At 40.8% G+C, this 17,220-nt stretch overlaps 1 long non-coding RNA gene across 1 annotated transcript in view; it reads right to left on the reverse strand.

Annotated features, from left to right (window-relative positions):
* Positions 1-2,966: 2,966 nt before the first annotated feature.
* Positions 2,967-17,220, reverse strand: part of LOC310757702 — a 139,861-nt gene continuing 125,607 nt past the window's right edge. Inside the window, exon 3 of the long non-coding RNA XR_014545430.1 lies at positions 2,967-3,180. This is a non-coding gene — a long non-coding RNA (uncharacterized lncRNA). The remainder of the gene's footprint in view (positions 3,181-17,220) is intronic.

Genomic DNA, 17,220 nt, shown 5'->3' on the forward strand with positions numbered 1-17,220 from the left:
CAGAACATTGTAATGGTTTAATCTAACACATGTCCATTACAATAACTTGTACACTGGTTGTATAAATAACAGAAATTTGGATCTTAGAATTTTCCATCTGAAAAGGAGGTGTTTGAAGGAAGATTTTGGGTCAACCAATCATGCTCAGATTTGGCCTATCTGAAACAAAATGTGCCCTTCCTCACACACCCATGGGTGCCCTACAGCTTATCCCCTTATAGTGCTGTTGAAAATTAACAGTCCTTCTGGAGACTTGCTCCCAAGTATGTATGTTTAGGATTTCAGACTTAATCCTCATTCTCTACTGGAACCAAGCTTTAAGTGGATTAAATTGCATTTGCCACATTCATCCCTTTATATCTTACACTTCCTTCTTGCCTCAAGGGATTTCCCCATAGTGTGTTTTAGATTATAGCATGGGCAGTGCCAGAAAGGGGGCAAGTGCCCCCAGGCAAGGAACTCATCCCCTCACTTCTGAACTCCTGCAATTAGCATTTTTTTCTTTCAGAGAACAACTAGCCCACCTAGAAATATACCGTATTTTTTGCTCTATAAGACTCACTTTTCCCTCCTAAAAAGTAAGGGGGAATGTGTGTGCGTCTTATGGAGCGAATGCAGGCTGCACAGCTATCCCAGAAGCCAGAACAGCAAGAGGGATTGCTGCTTTCAATGCATAGCGACCCCTCTTGCTGTTCTGGCTTCTGAGATTCAGAATATTTTTTTTCTTGTTTTCCTCCTCCAAAAACTAGGTGTGTCTTGTGGTCTGGTGCGTCTTATAGAGCGAAAAATACGGTACTTTGCACTCTTTCTGTGCCCCCAGCACCAGCACCCACACAAATTTGTAGAGCCTCTTTGAAAGCATATTTTTGCCTAGAAAACTCCGGAACATGCCAAGTTTACTAATGGTGACAACAGCAACAACATGGAGAACAAGGCTGAAGGAGCACAATTTTTTTAAAAAATCGAACCTAAGTGATGAAGCGGGGGAAACCAACTCCAGTAAAGGAGGAGTCACATCAACTGTTACTTCTCACAGGGCAGTTGGTGTCAGATGGCCCTGTTGCCATGGAGGGGACAAACCAACTGGAGCAGAGACCTTTGCTTGCCTCCCTTGCGCTAGCCTTCCTTCTGACCTTTTTAATCCATCTTCACTTTTTCCTGTTGAAAGTTTTCCTCTCTCTTATTCCATGTGCTTCTCTACCTTTCCCTTCCCTTTTCAGTGATGGGAATGTAGTTGCAGAAAGCCCTCTAGAAAGTCAGTTGTAATAGTGTAGTCTCCATACATTATTAGGCTACTTCTTGCATAGTAATCTTGTGTGGCTCATAAATCATTGGAAAACATGATGGGCAAATTTATCTTTTTCCCCCCTTTATTTTTTAAAAAACTGACCTTGAAACAAAAGAACTGAGCCAACATCCCTTTTTAATCCTGATCCTCTCAGGTATTCTGGGATAGCTCCACCTTCTTCGCCCCTAATCAACAGACGACTGTTTGTAGGGTGTAAACTGCAAAATAGCCAAAATTTGTTCACTCAGAGAAGGAGCCTCAGCAAGTTTTATAATGAAGGCAGAGCTTATGGTTTTAAATATGTATAACAAATAAAAGGAGGATTAATAACATCTGCAGCTGTATTTGTGTTTATGTCAAAGGGTTGTTGAAGCATAGATACATTTCCACTGCAAGGACTATTAATCTATCATTGTGACACTAATGTTGTAAGAAATTTCAGTCAGACAGCTATGCATATTACTATTTAATGGATCATTCCATTTTAAGCAAGCAAGCCACATATTCAAGATGTAATGTAGGTGTCTAGAGTTACAAAGTATAAACCTCTACATATATGTATCTTAGGTTACAGAGTACATGCATACAGTATATGATCTATAGTATTGCTTTTAATCACCCTGGAGGAAGTAGATACACTTACAGAAGAGGCTTAAATAATTGAATGAAACCAGCATTTCCTTTAACACTTACCTTAGAAAAATTATTTTCTAGTGCTTCCATCTTTTATCTGCCCACTATAAATTAACTGTATGAACTATAAGTTACTCTGGTGTGATTTACAATACCAATACCACTGCTATATACAATATTCAATGAGTTATGGGTTATTAATTAGCATGGTCAGCTGTTTGCAAGAAGCTTCAGAAAAAAATGCAGTGCTTGTCTGGTTTTTTAAAATTCTTCCATAATAATAGATGTGTAGAACCATTTTTCCTGTAAGAGGGGACTTAACAGAAAAAGAGAATCTTTAAGGACAAATTGCTTTGACTTAAAAAAAAAAGCAGTATACAAATATTTTCTTAAATAAGTAAAATAGTACTGGAGGGGGGAGAAAACAGTTGGAGGAAAGGCATCAATTTGCCAATGGACAAGTTCAGCAGATATTATGAGGGTGAAGTAGGAAGCATGCAATGCTAGACTCAAAGTAACACTACCAGACTGGATGACCCCCAGTGTCCCTTCCAACTCTTCAGTTCTATGATTCTAGGATTATAATGCTCCCAAATTTTGTGCCACCAAAACTCAAGCTCCATCTACCAGCTTTTCTTTCCTTTAGATCCTGACTGAGCAAAGCCCCAGCCTCTGTCTTCCGAGCACTTGGGCTTGACTCCCAAGGCTCCTTTGCGTAAAGCGCCATCTAACAACTAGAATGTCCTGTCATGGGCTGAACCATGCAAAACCTAAGGCGGGGTGACAACCTTTTTGACCCAGGGCTGTATTCAGACTTCACCAACCTTGCAGGGGTTGCATGCCAGTACAGTGGTACCTTGGGTTAAGAACTTAATTCGTTCCAGAGGTCTGTTCTTAATCTGAAACTGTTGCCATGAAGCAAAGTTCTTAACCCGAGGTGCTATTTCTGGGTTAGCCGAGTCTGTAACCTGAAGCGTCTGTAACCTGAAGCGTACGTAACCCAAGGTACCACTGTAGTGCAATCCATGAACTCTTTTTCTGTACCATGGACAGCTCCCAGGCATTAGACATATTCTAAGAAGGCCAAACTCTGAAGTGAACATTACTGATAACCAGAGCTCTGATCCTCAAGTAAAGTGGCAAGGGATTTAGACAGACAGCACTCTGGTCTGTAGCTATGCACTGAAGTACAGTGGTACCTCGGGTTAAGTACTTAATTCGTTCCAGAGGTCCGTTCTTAACCTGAAACTGTTCTTAACCTGAAACACCACTTTAGCTAATGGGGCCTCCTGCTGCTGCCACGCCACCGGAGCACGATTTCTGTTCTCATCCTGAAGCAAAGTTCTTAACCCGAGGTACTATTTCTGGATATGTAACCTGAAGCGTATGTAACCCGAGGTATCACTGTATCAATAACTGCCCTCAAATTGTGCCCATAGCCTCCAGCTCCATTTGGGAGAGAATAGTGTTGGATGATTATGGAATAGATTGGTCATCCAAAAGATCTGGCCTGCCAGTTCTAGGTTCAGGATCCGGCAATGCATCCTCCTAAGAGGAATAGTCTAAGGAGTCTCTCTTCCCTCAGAACTAAGATGCCTATTATTATTAACATTATTAACATTATTAACATTAACAAGATAGAATACCACAGATAAAACAATGAAAACCAGAAAATTTAAAATAATAAACAATGCAATAGCATACGAATAAGGACAAGTCCTAGCCACCCAACAAAAAGATGAGCCCCGCTATATGGCCCAGCTTAATTTCCAAAGGCCTGCGGTCTTAGCCCAGCGCCTTAAAACTGATAAGGATTTAGTCAAGCATGCTTCCAGGATGGGGTGAGCATTCCACAGACGGAACCATCACTGAAAAGTCATGTTCTTGTGTCGCCACCATCCAAACCTCTCTTAGGTGGGGCACATGGAGAAGGACCTCTGATGAATACCACAGGGTCTGGGCTGGTTCATCATGCTTGCCACTACTTCTGGAGTTGCTCCCACATTGTTCCAGGAGCACATAAAGCTTCTGTCAACATGATTCAGCTGCACAGCATGTTGATATAAAACAGACAGGTGACCCCTGTGCATTGCTGACATATTTTGCTCCCACCCAGTGGAAACATTTACAAACAGGGGAGTTTCCCATACATCAGACAAGCCCTTTGCTTAGTATGGTCTTCTCCTTCAGGGTTGGAGTAAAGGAGAATTGCTTTTAAGTTGTGTGCCTGCAAGTCAGAGGTTGGAGCCCAGAATAAAGACCACAGGAGCAGGTGGCGATTAGTTTGGGAACACATTAGTCTGCTTTCTCCTGAGAAGGATATGTTCCCTCTGTCTCTCTTTTCCATCCCATGCACCATTGCACTCTTTGCTTATCAGCTAAATAAAAACAGCATGGGAATGAATACTGAGCGATTGTCAAGATGCTTCTGGTAGCTAATAGCTATAGCCAACGTAATGCATTGTGTCCCTAAGATGCACATGTCTTCCCTGTGGCCCGGGATGCTGTCGGATAACGCAATAGTGCTGTGTCAGGAGAAAGCAGCATTCCACACCAGCAAACACGACTAATTCTGAAAGCAAGAAATGCGGCTTTTAGGAGGGTTTAAAAACCAGGGAGCTGCAATGGTTGGAGATTTCTAAGATGAACAATGTTACCTTTTGCCATAAGAACTGGTGTGATCATTTAATATAAAACTGGTGGGGGGGGGGGAGATGCTGAGAAAGGATATGGGGGACTAAAGCAAAACAATGCCATGATCAAGGTCATTTAGGTCATTAAAGGGAACATTTAGCACACACTGACATACTACATAATCACTTACAATGCTATCGCCCATGAGACCAAGATAGGAGCTAGAAAACCCTCGCTCCTCTTGAATATGAATTGCCACCAGGGACCGGTAATAATCTCAAGGCTTGCATCATTTCACAGCTGAGTTGTTTGAAGACAGGAAGGCTGGCCATCCCTGGGAGCAGCTGGAACGTTTGGCGTCCTCTCTCATTCCTGCATAGTCTACACTCCCAAAAATTCTCCCCCATTTATGACTCTTCCTTTCAAACATGCTGTCGCTAATTTAATCCCCAGTAAAAAATAAAAGGGCTCCTTTTTCATCTTGCTCCTTTCTTTTAATTCCCTATAGAAAGCCTCTTTAAAGTTGTTTTAAATGCACTGATGCTGAACAGAAGCTAGCTAGGATGGCACTACTAAAGTTGGGGGGAGATGGGGGGGAGCTAGGGGATGACTTTGCTATCCCCAGGTAACCCCTTTCACTCTCTCTTCCCGCCCCCACCCTGTCACCACTTGGCTCGCAAGCATTACTTCAGCACTTTTGTGTGCAGCTTGGCATTATCAACTAACAGAAGGAACAAAGACACTCGTCTGTATTTCTATGGCACAAAAAAGCCAGGAGTAATGAAAGCCCATTTCTGTGCTTTTACTTCTTTTAATAGGCCACGGAGATACTGCTATCATTTATCCTGAAAGACTGGATGAACTGCTACAGACACATAGATCAACACACACAAAAGCAAATAAAACCACTTTAAAAATTAGGCTGAACGCATATTTTAGTTGTAGTATTTTCCCCCTTTGGTTCCATGGTGTTTTCGGGCTTGAAGATATCTGTTCTGCGCAAGAACTGTGTCACAGTTATCAAAAGTGCTGCACAGCACTTCCATCTATTGTTACACAGAGGTACTTGTATCATTGTAAGTTTACAAAAGCATAAAGTGGTAGAGATGCAGAAAATTACATGTATTTTAGAGATGAAGGTGTAGTGGGCACTCTGAAAGATATTGAATATTATCCAGTGTGATTGTCAATCGATATAACATGATACACACAGATACACACAGACACACTTTTTGTTCTGAAACTATTCATTACCATAGGAGTTTAAATTTGTTCTGGATGAAATATATGTTTATCTCCTCTGATACCTCCCTCTTGTACAATACACAAAATCTTTGTTCCATTAAAATCATTATCAAAACTACCATTGGCATGATCAGGATGGCACCCATCTGTTACCTACAAATGCACAACATGTCATCAGACTGTTCCATTAGTCAGCCCCTATTTTGCCGAATCAGCACTTCCAGTGACTGGGGAAAAAACATATTGCTAGCACAGAGAATATATATTTTTTTTTTTTTTTATAATATATTTATTAAAGTTTTCAAATAAAGCATATATTAGATAAGCACTTATCATTGTCCATTTAACATCTCTCAATTGTTACATGGGACTCCCCCACACCTCCCGCATACACTTACATCATTATTAAATTAATTTCAAACAAATTATCATTTAACTCATCTTAATTAATAATCTTAATTTGGTTTGACATATAATTCAGCCTTAAATCTAATTTAATGGTAGACAATTGTCTGCACTGGCATCCAATTCAGCACTCAGCCAAATTACAATATTTTTGTAAATAAATCTTAAATTTCCTCCAGTCTTCTTCCATCCTTTCTTCTCCCTGGTCTCGAATTCTGCCGGTCATCTCGGCTAATTGCATATAGTCCATCAGTTGCATCTGCCATTCTTCCACAGTGGGTAGCTCCTGAGTTTTCCAATTCTTGGCAATTAATATTCTTGCTGCTGTTGTTGCGTACAAAAAGAATGTTCTGTCCTCTTTTAACACACTCTGGCCGACAATACCCAGGAGAAAGGCCTCTGATTTCTTAGTAAAGGTGTATTTAAACACCTTTTTTAATTCATTATATATCTTCTCCCAAAAGGCCTTCACTCTAGGGCAGGTCCACCAGAGGTGAAAAAATGTTCCTTCATTTTCCTTACATTTCCAACATTTGCTATCAGACGAATGGTATATTTTAGCCAGTTTAACAGGGGTCATGTACCATCTATACATCATTTTCATCACATTTTCCTTCAACGCATTACATGCAGTGAAGTTCAGCCCAGAGGTCCACAACCTTTCCCAATCTTCAAACATAATATTATACCCAATATCCTGCGCCCATTTTATCATTGTTGATTTTACCATTTCGTCATGTGTGTTCCATTTCAGCAGCAAGTTATACATTCTTGAAAGTACCTTAGTCTTAGGTTCTAACAGTTCAGTTTCTAACTTTGACTTTTCCACTTGGAATCCTAGCTTTTTGTCATTTTTAAACACTTCTTTAATCTGAGCATAGTGTAACCAGTCTCGCACTTTGTCTCTCATCTTTTCTAAACTCTGCAATTTCCAGTTGTCACCATCCTTTTCTATTATCTCCCAATATTTTGGCCAGTTGGCCTCCATATTGGCTCTTTTCCGAGCCTTAGCCTCCAGGGGTGACAGCCACCTCGGAGTTTTATTCTCCAGTAAGTCTTTATATTTTGTCCAGACATTAAAAACTGATTTTCTGACAATATGGTTCTTGAAGGCCTTATTTATCTTAGCTTTATCATACCATAAATATGCATGCCATCCAAACGCATTATTAAAACCTTCCAAATCCAAGACATCCGTATCTTCAAGAAGTAACCAATCTTTTAACCAGCAGAAAGCTGCAGCTTCATAATACAACTTTAAATCTGGCAGGGCAAAGCCCCCTCTTTCTTTCGCATCTGTTAATATTTTAAATTTGATTCTGGGCTTTTTGCCCTGCCAGACAAATTTAGAAATATCTTTCTGCCACTTCCGGAAGCACTCTGTCTTGTCTACAATCTGCAGTGTCTGAAACAAAAATAACATTTTTGGCAATACATTCATCTTGATGGCAGCTATTCGGCCTAACAAAGAAAGTTTTAGTCTTGACCAACTATCCAAGTCTCTCTTAATCTCTGACCAACATTTTTCATAATTATCTTTAAATAAACTCAGATTTTTTGCTGTTATGTTTACCCCTAGGTATTTAACTTTTTTAACCACATTTAGTTCTGTCTCTTTCTGAAGCTGTTCCAACTCAATATCTGTCATGTTTTTCCCCAAAACTTTAGTTTTTTGCTTATTTAACTTAAATCCTGCCACTCGACCAAAGTTTTGAATCAATTGTAATACTCTTTTCAAACTAGACTCCGGCTCCTGTAATGTCAGAACTAGGTCATCTGCAAAAGCTTTAAGTTTATATTGTTTCGCTCCGACCTGAATCCCTTCCACCAACCGGTCCCCCCTAATCATATTCAGGAGCACTTCCAGAACCGAAATAAACAGTAATGGGGAAATCGGGCAGCCTTGTCGTGTACCTTTTTCAATTTTAAACTCTTCTGTAACCACATTGTTAACTATCAGTTTAGCCTTTTGTTCTGAATATATTGCCTCAATCCCGTTCTCAAACCCCCGTCCCACTCCCATTTCTTTTAAATTCCCCTTCATAAATTTCCAAAAAATGTTGTCAAAGGCTTTCTCCGCGTCTATAAAAATTAAAACTGCTTTAGTGTTTATGTTTGTTTGTAAAAGTTCCAATATGTCTATGATGTTCCTTGTGTTAGTAAACATATGTCTGCCCGGGAGAAAGCCTGCCTGGTCTTTATGGATTATCTCACTTAAAACTTTCTTAAATCTTCGTGCCAAAACATCTGCAAATATTTTGTAATCCACATTTAAAAGGGAGATGGGACGGTAATTCTTAAGTTGTGTCTTTTCAGTTTCTGACTTTGGAATCAATGTGATAAATGCTTCTTTCCACGATTCAGGCGCCTTCTTCCCCTCCATTATTTCATTACTGACCTCCAACAAAGGTTGTATCAAATAATCCTTCAATGTCTTATAGTAGTTAGAGGTCAGTCCATCTGGCCCTGGTGATTTGCCCTGTTTCAGACTCAGGATGGCCTGTTCAATCTCTTGTCGTGTTATTTTGCCATTTAAAATTGTTCTATTTTCTTCTGACAGCTTTGCTAATCCATTTCTCTCCAAAAATTGTGTAATCTCTATTTCATCTTGTGGCCCTTGAATATATAACTTTTTAAAATACCTCTGGAAGCACTTTCTAATCTCTCCCGGGTTCTGAATGTTCCTTCCTTCAACCTCTAAGTTTGTTACTGTATTTAATCTTTGTCTCCTTTTCAACTGCCAAGCTAGCAGTTTCCCACATTTATTTGCCGATTCAAAAGTTTTTTGTTTCATTGTTTTAATCTTCCATTCTATTTCCTGATTTATCAGCTTGGAATATTGCGCCTGATAAAGTTTGATTTCTCTCAGAATCGGTTGGGACTTCGGGTTAGATCTTAACTTCTTCTCCAACTCTTTGATACTTTCCAGAATTTTATCTTTCTTTTCATTTTGCAGTCTTTTCTTTAAGGAATTCTGTTGAATCAAGAACCCTCTCATCACAGCTTTACTTGCATCCCAGATAGTTCTTTTTTCCACCGTAGTGTTCAAATTAATCTCAAAATAGTCCTTTAAGGTTTTTTGGGCCTTCTTTACAATTCTTTGATCTCTAAACAGGCCATCATTCATCTTCCATCTAAAGGAGCCGATTGGGATCAATGTCATATCCATTCTCAAGGCGTTATGGTCGGAGCATGTTTTGGGGCAGATTTCCACCTTCCTCACCTTAGGTGCCAGACTTCTAGTTATCCATATTTGGTCGATTCGTGTCCAAGTCAGTTGAGCTTCAGAAAAGAATGTTCCTTCTCTTCCCAGGGGGTTTCTAACTCTCCAGATGTCAACCCAGTCCATATTGTCAGTCATTTCAAAAAAGGTCTTAGGTAGTCTTCCCTCTTTAGTAATGTTCTGGTTCTGTGACTTATCCATATTTGTTGATACGACCCCGTTCATGTCCCCCATCATGATGACGTTGTTGTAATCCAGATAATCCAGCATGATCTCGTGCAACTTCTTATAAAAATCCGATTTTCCTTCATTTGGAGCATAAATTCCTAATATCAAAATTTTTTCTCCTTGATACTGTACTTCTATTGCGAGGATTCTTCCACTTTCATCTTTAAAGAGAAATTTTGGTGAAAGGCTCTCTTTTGCATAGATCACTACACCTCTCTTTTTAACTGTATCCGATGATATAAATTCTTGACCAAGCCTTTTATTTATTAACACCTTTCTATGGAGCCTAATCACATGTGTTTCTTGTAAGCATATAATGTCCAATTGTTCCTTTTTTAAAATATGAAAAATTTTAGACCTTTTTTCGGGACTGTTACAGCCATTTATGTTCCAACTCAAAAGCTGCAGAGACATCCTGGATAGGTCTGGTTATTCTTTCTGGGGTGGTACCTTGTTCTCCGGTCCTTGAGGATCCGAGGGGGCGGGCTCCCCTGGAAGTTCTGGCGCTGGCAATCCAAGTCCTTTGTGGAGGTCTTCTCCGTGTGCTCCCAAAAACTTGTCTCTATCTTCCACTGTTTTGATTTTGATCTTTCTCCCTCTGTAGGTAAAGGATAATCCTTGTGGAAACTCCCACCTGAAGATAATTGCGTTGCTTCTCAACAGTCTTGCCAATTCCGTGTAGTTAGATCTAAGGTCGAGCAACTGCTTAGGAATGTCCTTGTAGATTTCAATTCTCTTGCCCAAAATGTCTAGTGACTTTTCGTAGTGCAGGCCCAAAATCTTGTCCCTTTCCTCCTTTGATCTCAGTGTTATCAAACAATCTCTGGGCTTCTCTGTCCTTCTGACTCTGCCAAGCCTGAAAGCAGATACAATTTTAAAGTCTTTTTCCTCTAACTTCCAAAACTTGGCAAATTCCTTAGTTAGAAATTCAATAAAATTATCTTCTTCCACCTCTGGTATTGACCGTATCCTCAAGTTGGTCTCCCTGTTTCGCAGTTCTGTCATCAAAAAGTAAATCTGATGTTCTCCAACTTGTTTGCTGAGTGGTCTTACTTCTTTCTCAAGTTCTTCCAATCTTTGACTAGTATCTTCAGCCAGTTTACGATTTTCACCTACAGCCTCCTTTAATTCTCCAATAGACTGGGCATTCTGTGCAACTTGTCCAGTCAGCTTATTCAAGCTTTCTGTGTTCTGTTCAATTTTAGCTGTATGCAAATCAGCCTTCTTGTCCAGAGCCTCCAGTTTCTCCAAAATTTTCTCCAAGACAGAGCTACTTGTCCCTGAAGCCATATCTCCCAGGTGCAGCTCCTCTGTCTCACCCTCCCCTGCCTGTATTAGGGAGGCCGCCTCTATGTCTGGAGGCAAAGTGGAAGGCAAGGCCGGCACAGAAGATCTACGCTGTGAGGCTGCAGATAAAGTTAGAGTTGTTTGTTTAGTCCTTCCTCTTCTCCTTGCGCCACTCATTCCAAAGTTATCTGTAATCCAAGGTCAATCCAAGTTGTTCCCATGAGAAAGCAGAGTCCCAGATGCAATAGTCAAACAGAAGCCGGGAAAGGGAAAGTAAAACAAAGTCACTGCTGTAAGTCCAAAATCCTCTAGAGGGAGCTTAATACGTCTTCAGGGAAAAGATCAAATCCAAGTTAAACTTATAAATTTAAATCCATGTCTATCGCCTCCACAATGTATTATTTTTAGCAGAGTAAAACTTAAAGCAAAACAGTGTTTCTTACAGTGCCTTGACTGCAACAGTTTCAAAGTATCCAGTTCCAACTCAGAATGTTTCAAAACCTGAATTCAATGTATCCAAAGTTGCAAACTGGTGCTCATCCAGGCAGCTCCAGCACCAGAGATTCTTATTTATTTTATAATCCACTGGTACCACAGAAGAAGGATATCAGTGCACCCCGAATATGACCAGCAAAAGTCAATAGCTCAAAGTCTTTCACTCAGAAAACTGCTTTAACAGGGTGCCAGCATTTAGTTAACGCATAACTTTTTGTCTCCACTCCTCCTGCTCTTTGCTTAAAGTTCAGTATAGCGGGAGATGGGCTTCCTGCTTATCCTCACTCCGTTTTCAGCCAGATTTCAACTTTTTAAAAAAGTTTTAAAAGTTTCATAAAGTTCTCAAAAAGTTTCAGAAAGTTGACAAAAGTTTCAGAAAGTTTTCAATGTCCAAATTTACTCACGGGTTGTAGTTTCCAAAGTTCAGAAAAGTTGCAGGAAGAAAGGACAGCGCTGACCGGCAACAGCAATGCGGCTTCACTTCGCTGTTTGCGCAACGACCCACAGCGCCGCTACCCCCTCCGCGATCCGGAGCCCCTTACGGGGTCCCTTCAACGTTTTGGGGGCTGCTTCTGGCGCCCGCCGGGTCCCGAGACCACAGGCTTCTGCCACCTGTGGTTTTCCTGAATGGGTCTCCGCTTCGCCGTAGCGGACGACCCGTTTACAGCGGAGCTCCCTTCTCCTTACTCGGAGAAGGCAGCCATTACCGGTCGCGCCGCCTCCGGAAGTCCGCTAGCACAGAGAATATAAAGGCTCAACAGAAAAGGCTGAAGAAGATTTTCCTCCAAGAAATATTAAAATATTTGTAATTACAAGAAATATTTTTAACATTTTGGATGGAGAGCGGAAAATGCAGAGCACATGGAGAAAAATAAACTTAGGTTAATAATTTAACAGACTCCTCTAAACCCAAAACTAACAATTTCACTTGCTTTTATTTGCCTCGTAAATCCTCTACAATAAGAACTCAGTACTTTAGTAAAATCCTCCTGTGCAGTTATTTATATGCTACTTATATATAAATGATCTAGACTTTTTTTTTAATATGCAGTTTTCCAACTGAAAAATGAGCCCATCATTGAACAGCATTGCACAGTGGAAGCGATCTCCTCTGCTCCAAAGCAACACTCACAGAAAGTCACCTAATATATCAATCACATATTAACAATACGACCACCCTTTTATCAGGCCTTTTCCAACACATTAAGGGAAAGTGCTCTTGGAATCTATCATCCCAATACGACTGATGAGTCTTAGTAAGGTGTAATGCAGGAGATTGCTGCAGAGTTGGTGTATTATAAAAAAAAGATAGTGGCCGTAATTAGCATATGTTGTATAGCATGGGTAGGCAAACTGAGGCCCAGGGGCCGAATCTGGCCCAATCGCCTTCTAAATCTGGCCTGCGGATGGTCCAGGAATCAGCATGATTTTATATGAGTAGAATGTGTCCTTTTATTTAAAATGCATCTCTGGGTTATTTGTGGGGCACAGGAATTCTTTCATATTTTTTTCCAAAATATACTCCAGCTCCCCACAAGGTCTGAGGGACAGTGGACCAGCCCCCTGCTGAAAAAGTTTGCTGACCCCTGTTGTATAGTTTGGGTGCTGCATATTCATCAATTGATTGGGTACTTTTTCTCCATTTCAGCTTAAGCACTATGAAAACTGGCTTTCAGGTTATAAACTCAGCCTAAGATGTCACATCACCAAGTCCCAAGTCTAAATCCTATTTGGGGAAATGAATTTCTCCACTGACAACACAAACCAACCCAAGGATTTTCCATTTTTATGAAAGCTTGACAACCTTTTTTTTTTAAAAAAAAGTTCAGCATATTCAAACTGAAAGTTTATATTAAGTAAAAGCAAATCCCATAAGACATACCCACATGTGAGAAAAATACTTTGCAGATGGGTCCCACCACTGGTTTGCAAAATGTGGGTGCCAGGCATTTGATGTGATCCCCACCCATAATGCAAAGTTTGAATGGAGATACTGTTTTCAGTTCATCTGGCAACACCTTGTTGTACACAGCTATATCAGAATGAAAGCATCTGCCCAATATCAGCCCACAGTCATGACCTTCAAATCACTGCTAACTTAAACAAATTGGCCATACCATTTCAACTAAGGTGGATATACACATTTTGACTCTACAAACAATTTTCACAGCTGTGTGTGGCCATGCTAGGAAAGTCTAATAGATCATAATATGAGATATTGCCTGGGCTCTAATCATTTTGATTGTCTTAAAGGTAAAGGTAAAGGGACCCCTGACCGTTAGGTCCAGTCATGACCGGCTCTGGGGTTGCGGCCCTCATCTCGCTTTATTGGCCGAGGGAGCAGGCGTACAGCTTCCGGCTCATGTGGCCAGCATGACTAAGCCGCTTCTGGTGAACCAGAGCAGCGCACGGAAACACCGTTTACCTTCCCGCAGGAGTGGTACCTATTTATCTACTTGCACTTTGACATGCTTTCGAACTGCTAGGTTGGCAGGAGCCGGGACTGAGCAACGGGAGCTCATCCCATCGCGGGGATTCGACCTTCTGATTGGCAAGTCCTAGGCTCTGTGGTTTAACCCACAGCACCACCCCTACCCCATAAAAGAGGAAGCCTGGAGAAGCCACATATTTCTGAATGGAAAGAAAACAAACTCACCTAATTTTATGATTTTTCTCATTTTGTAAACCAGTCAGATGACTTTTTGTGGGTGATCAATGTAGAAATGTTATAAGCCAACGAAGAAAACACCAAAGAAATAAAATAATTCTGAGGGGAACAAAAAACTTTCCCTCTGGAAGATGCAACCAGACTAGAATGAAATCTAAATTCCCTAATTTCTCAAGCTGTGCGCTTTAGCTGGAGGAGCAATTTTTTTCCTTCATTGATTTAGCCTCCTTTTATGCTTTCCAGGGAACATATTTGGACTGTTCAATAAAGGAGGAAATTCATAGAGATTTGGAGGAAAATATCAGAGGACAAGCAAATCAGAAATATAGACAAGAACTTGATTGTTTCTCTTAAACTAAAACAGAACAATGAGTTGTATCCAATGAAGTCATATTAAGAGTTAGACCAACTGAAATCAGTGGGCATGCATAGCTTAAGCCCATTGATTTCAGTGGGTGTACTCTTGAGTATAACTGCACTGACTTCAACCCAGTAACAGAATGTGGCTTCTGATGAATCCTGTAACCTCACAGCAGGGGGATCTTGATTGTAGGATGACACCCTAAAGCTGCTAGAACAAAGAGCTCTGGGCAATTTCCATTAAGTATATCAGTGGCTACATGATGGCTATGTACTACTTCTGGTACTTCTGAATACCAATAGTTGAAATCTCAATGAGGAAGAGTGTTGTTGCACCCAATATCTGCAGATGGGCTTCCCATAGGCATCTGTTTGACCACTGTGAGAACAGGATGCTGGAGCAGATGGTTCTTAGGTCTGATCTAGCAGGACTTGTCTTACGTTCTTACAGATTCCCATTGTCCATATTAGCTTGTTAAAGTAGAAGAAAAGTACATATAAGGAACTATGTATAATCTGTGCGGATTGAACATAATAAACCTAAATGAACTGGCAGACAGATAGGTAGGTAGAATCGGTATCAGCAGGTGGCTTCTTTAGAGCATATTTGGCATGCTTTTTCTTCAATGGAGCCTTAAGCTAGTTTTAAAAAGTGTGCTGACTGGTTTTAATTAAATTGTAAAGTGGCAAAAAGTAATGATTATATGCCTGTGGGTGGTGAATCTAATGTGTCTCTCTGAGGAGTAGTCTGATAAACCTCCAGTCTAAGGAGGAAATAAAAAAAAGCCTGATTACTTAAAACTGGTAGCCAACAGATTATAATGTGAGTTTCCGCTGTCAAGTCACTTTGCAATGGAATGCTTGCTAAAGGGCAAGCCCAGTTCAACAGCCTCAAGAACTGAAACAGAACAACCAAATGCCCAAGCTAGCCTGTGGGGAGGTAAGCCAAAGACTTATTTTAATAGAGAAGAGATTCCCAATAAAATGCAGCCCTATACTGCAGTACTGTAAGCTGCAATTGAATTGAATGGACTTACTCCTGAGCAGTGTTGTAGCAGAGCAGGAATGGGAAGAGCACAGTTCTGGTACATCACTCACATGAGCCAGCATAGGAAGGGAGCTCCAAAGCTTGGGCAACACTATGGAGAAAGTCTTGCCTCTGGGTACGATCCATATGACGTCGGAGACATCTAAACCAAGGTCTCCTGATGAACTTAGCACATTTGAAGATTCATATGGCAGGCAGATGTCCACTTCCAGTTGTTTTATGTGAGTTGCATTGTGAATTTCACTTAGCAATGCACAGAATACCAGTTTGAATGTTTAAGCACTGGGACAATGTGTTGAGAGGAGCATATCAGATGCAGCATATCCTACATCTGAACCAGTTGTGACTGTGCAGGCACCTAACATATGAAATATCACTATGATAACATATGAGAGCCAGTGTGGTGTAGTGATTAAGAGCAGTGGACTCGTAATCTGGTGAACCGGGTTCGCTTCCCCGCTCCTCCACATGCAGCTGCTGGGTGACCTTGGGCTAGTCACACTTCTCTGAAGTCTCTCAGCCTCACTCACCTCACAGAGTGTTGTGGGGGAGGAAGGGAAAGGAGATTGTTAGCCGCTTTGAGACTCCTTAGGGTAGTGATAAAGCGGGATATCAAATCCAAACTACTACTCCTCCTCCTCCTCCTCCTCCTCCTCCTCCTCCTCCTCCTCCTCTTCTTCTTCTTCCCCACAAATGGCGTAGAAAAGCATGCAATTGCTGTATAAGTTCCTGTGGAGCTCAGCAGGGGTGTCAACTTGAATAAAATATTGTGGGGCCCAGGTAAGCCCTGCCCCGCATAATCAATCACGTGATGCGGTGCACACACACCATGTGAATGGCAATGGTCATCAACTTTGCGGGGCTCCAGTCCCCTCAAATATTTTATTTGGGGATCAAAGTCCCTTTTGGCCCCTAGGGGTTGGCTCCTATGGTGCTCAATCAGCTGCATCCACAAACGTATGTGAAATATTTAATGCCTCTCTGTCTGAAAATTGTCACCATGTATTAATCCAATAATGGTGTAAATTTAGTACTTATGAAAAAGTTTGCAATTATTATATGACTCACTGTTTGCTGCGTCATACTCAAATAAAAACATTAGTTAAGTGTACAGTGGTACCTTGGTTTACAACCATAATCTGTTCCAGAGGTCTGTTTGTAAACCAAAACAGGTTGTAACCCAAGGCGCGCTTTGACCAATGGGGCCTCCAAAAAAAATTGTTTGTAATCCAAAAAGAAGAAGAAGAAGAAGAAGAAGAAGAAGAAGAAGAAGAAGAACAAGAAGAAGATAGGAATCCAAAAAAAGGTTGCAAACCGGGACACGCACTTCCAGGTTTGACGTGTTTGTAATCCAAAACGTATGCAAACCAAGACGTATGCAAACCAAGGTACCACTGTATGCATTCTCTCTCTCTCTCTCTCTCTCTCTCTCTATATATATATATATACAATATCATATGCTTCTATATCTGAATATGATCCATATGAATTGGTCAAAAATGTTGGAAATTTGGTGCTTTTCTGAAAAAGTGTATGGTTGGTGAGGAATGGCGCCATACTAAATATTGCATTTTCTTTCTATTGTTGTCCTCATAATGAGCAGCTCAGAGTAACAGCCTGAAGAAGGTGACAGCCAGAGACTCACTCATATAATTAATAATGAAGCGGTACTTAATAAACATAACAGAACATTCAAAATTCAACAA

The sequence above is a fragment of the Podarcis filfolensis genome (genome assembly GCF_964270895.1).
Source record: "Podarcis filfolensis genome assembly, chromosome: 2".
NCBI classification, from domain to species: Eukaryota; Metazoa; Chordata; class Lepidosauria; order Squamata; family Lacertidae; genus Podarcis; species Podarcis filfolensis.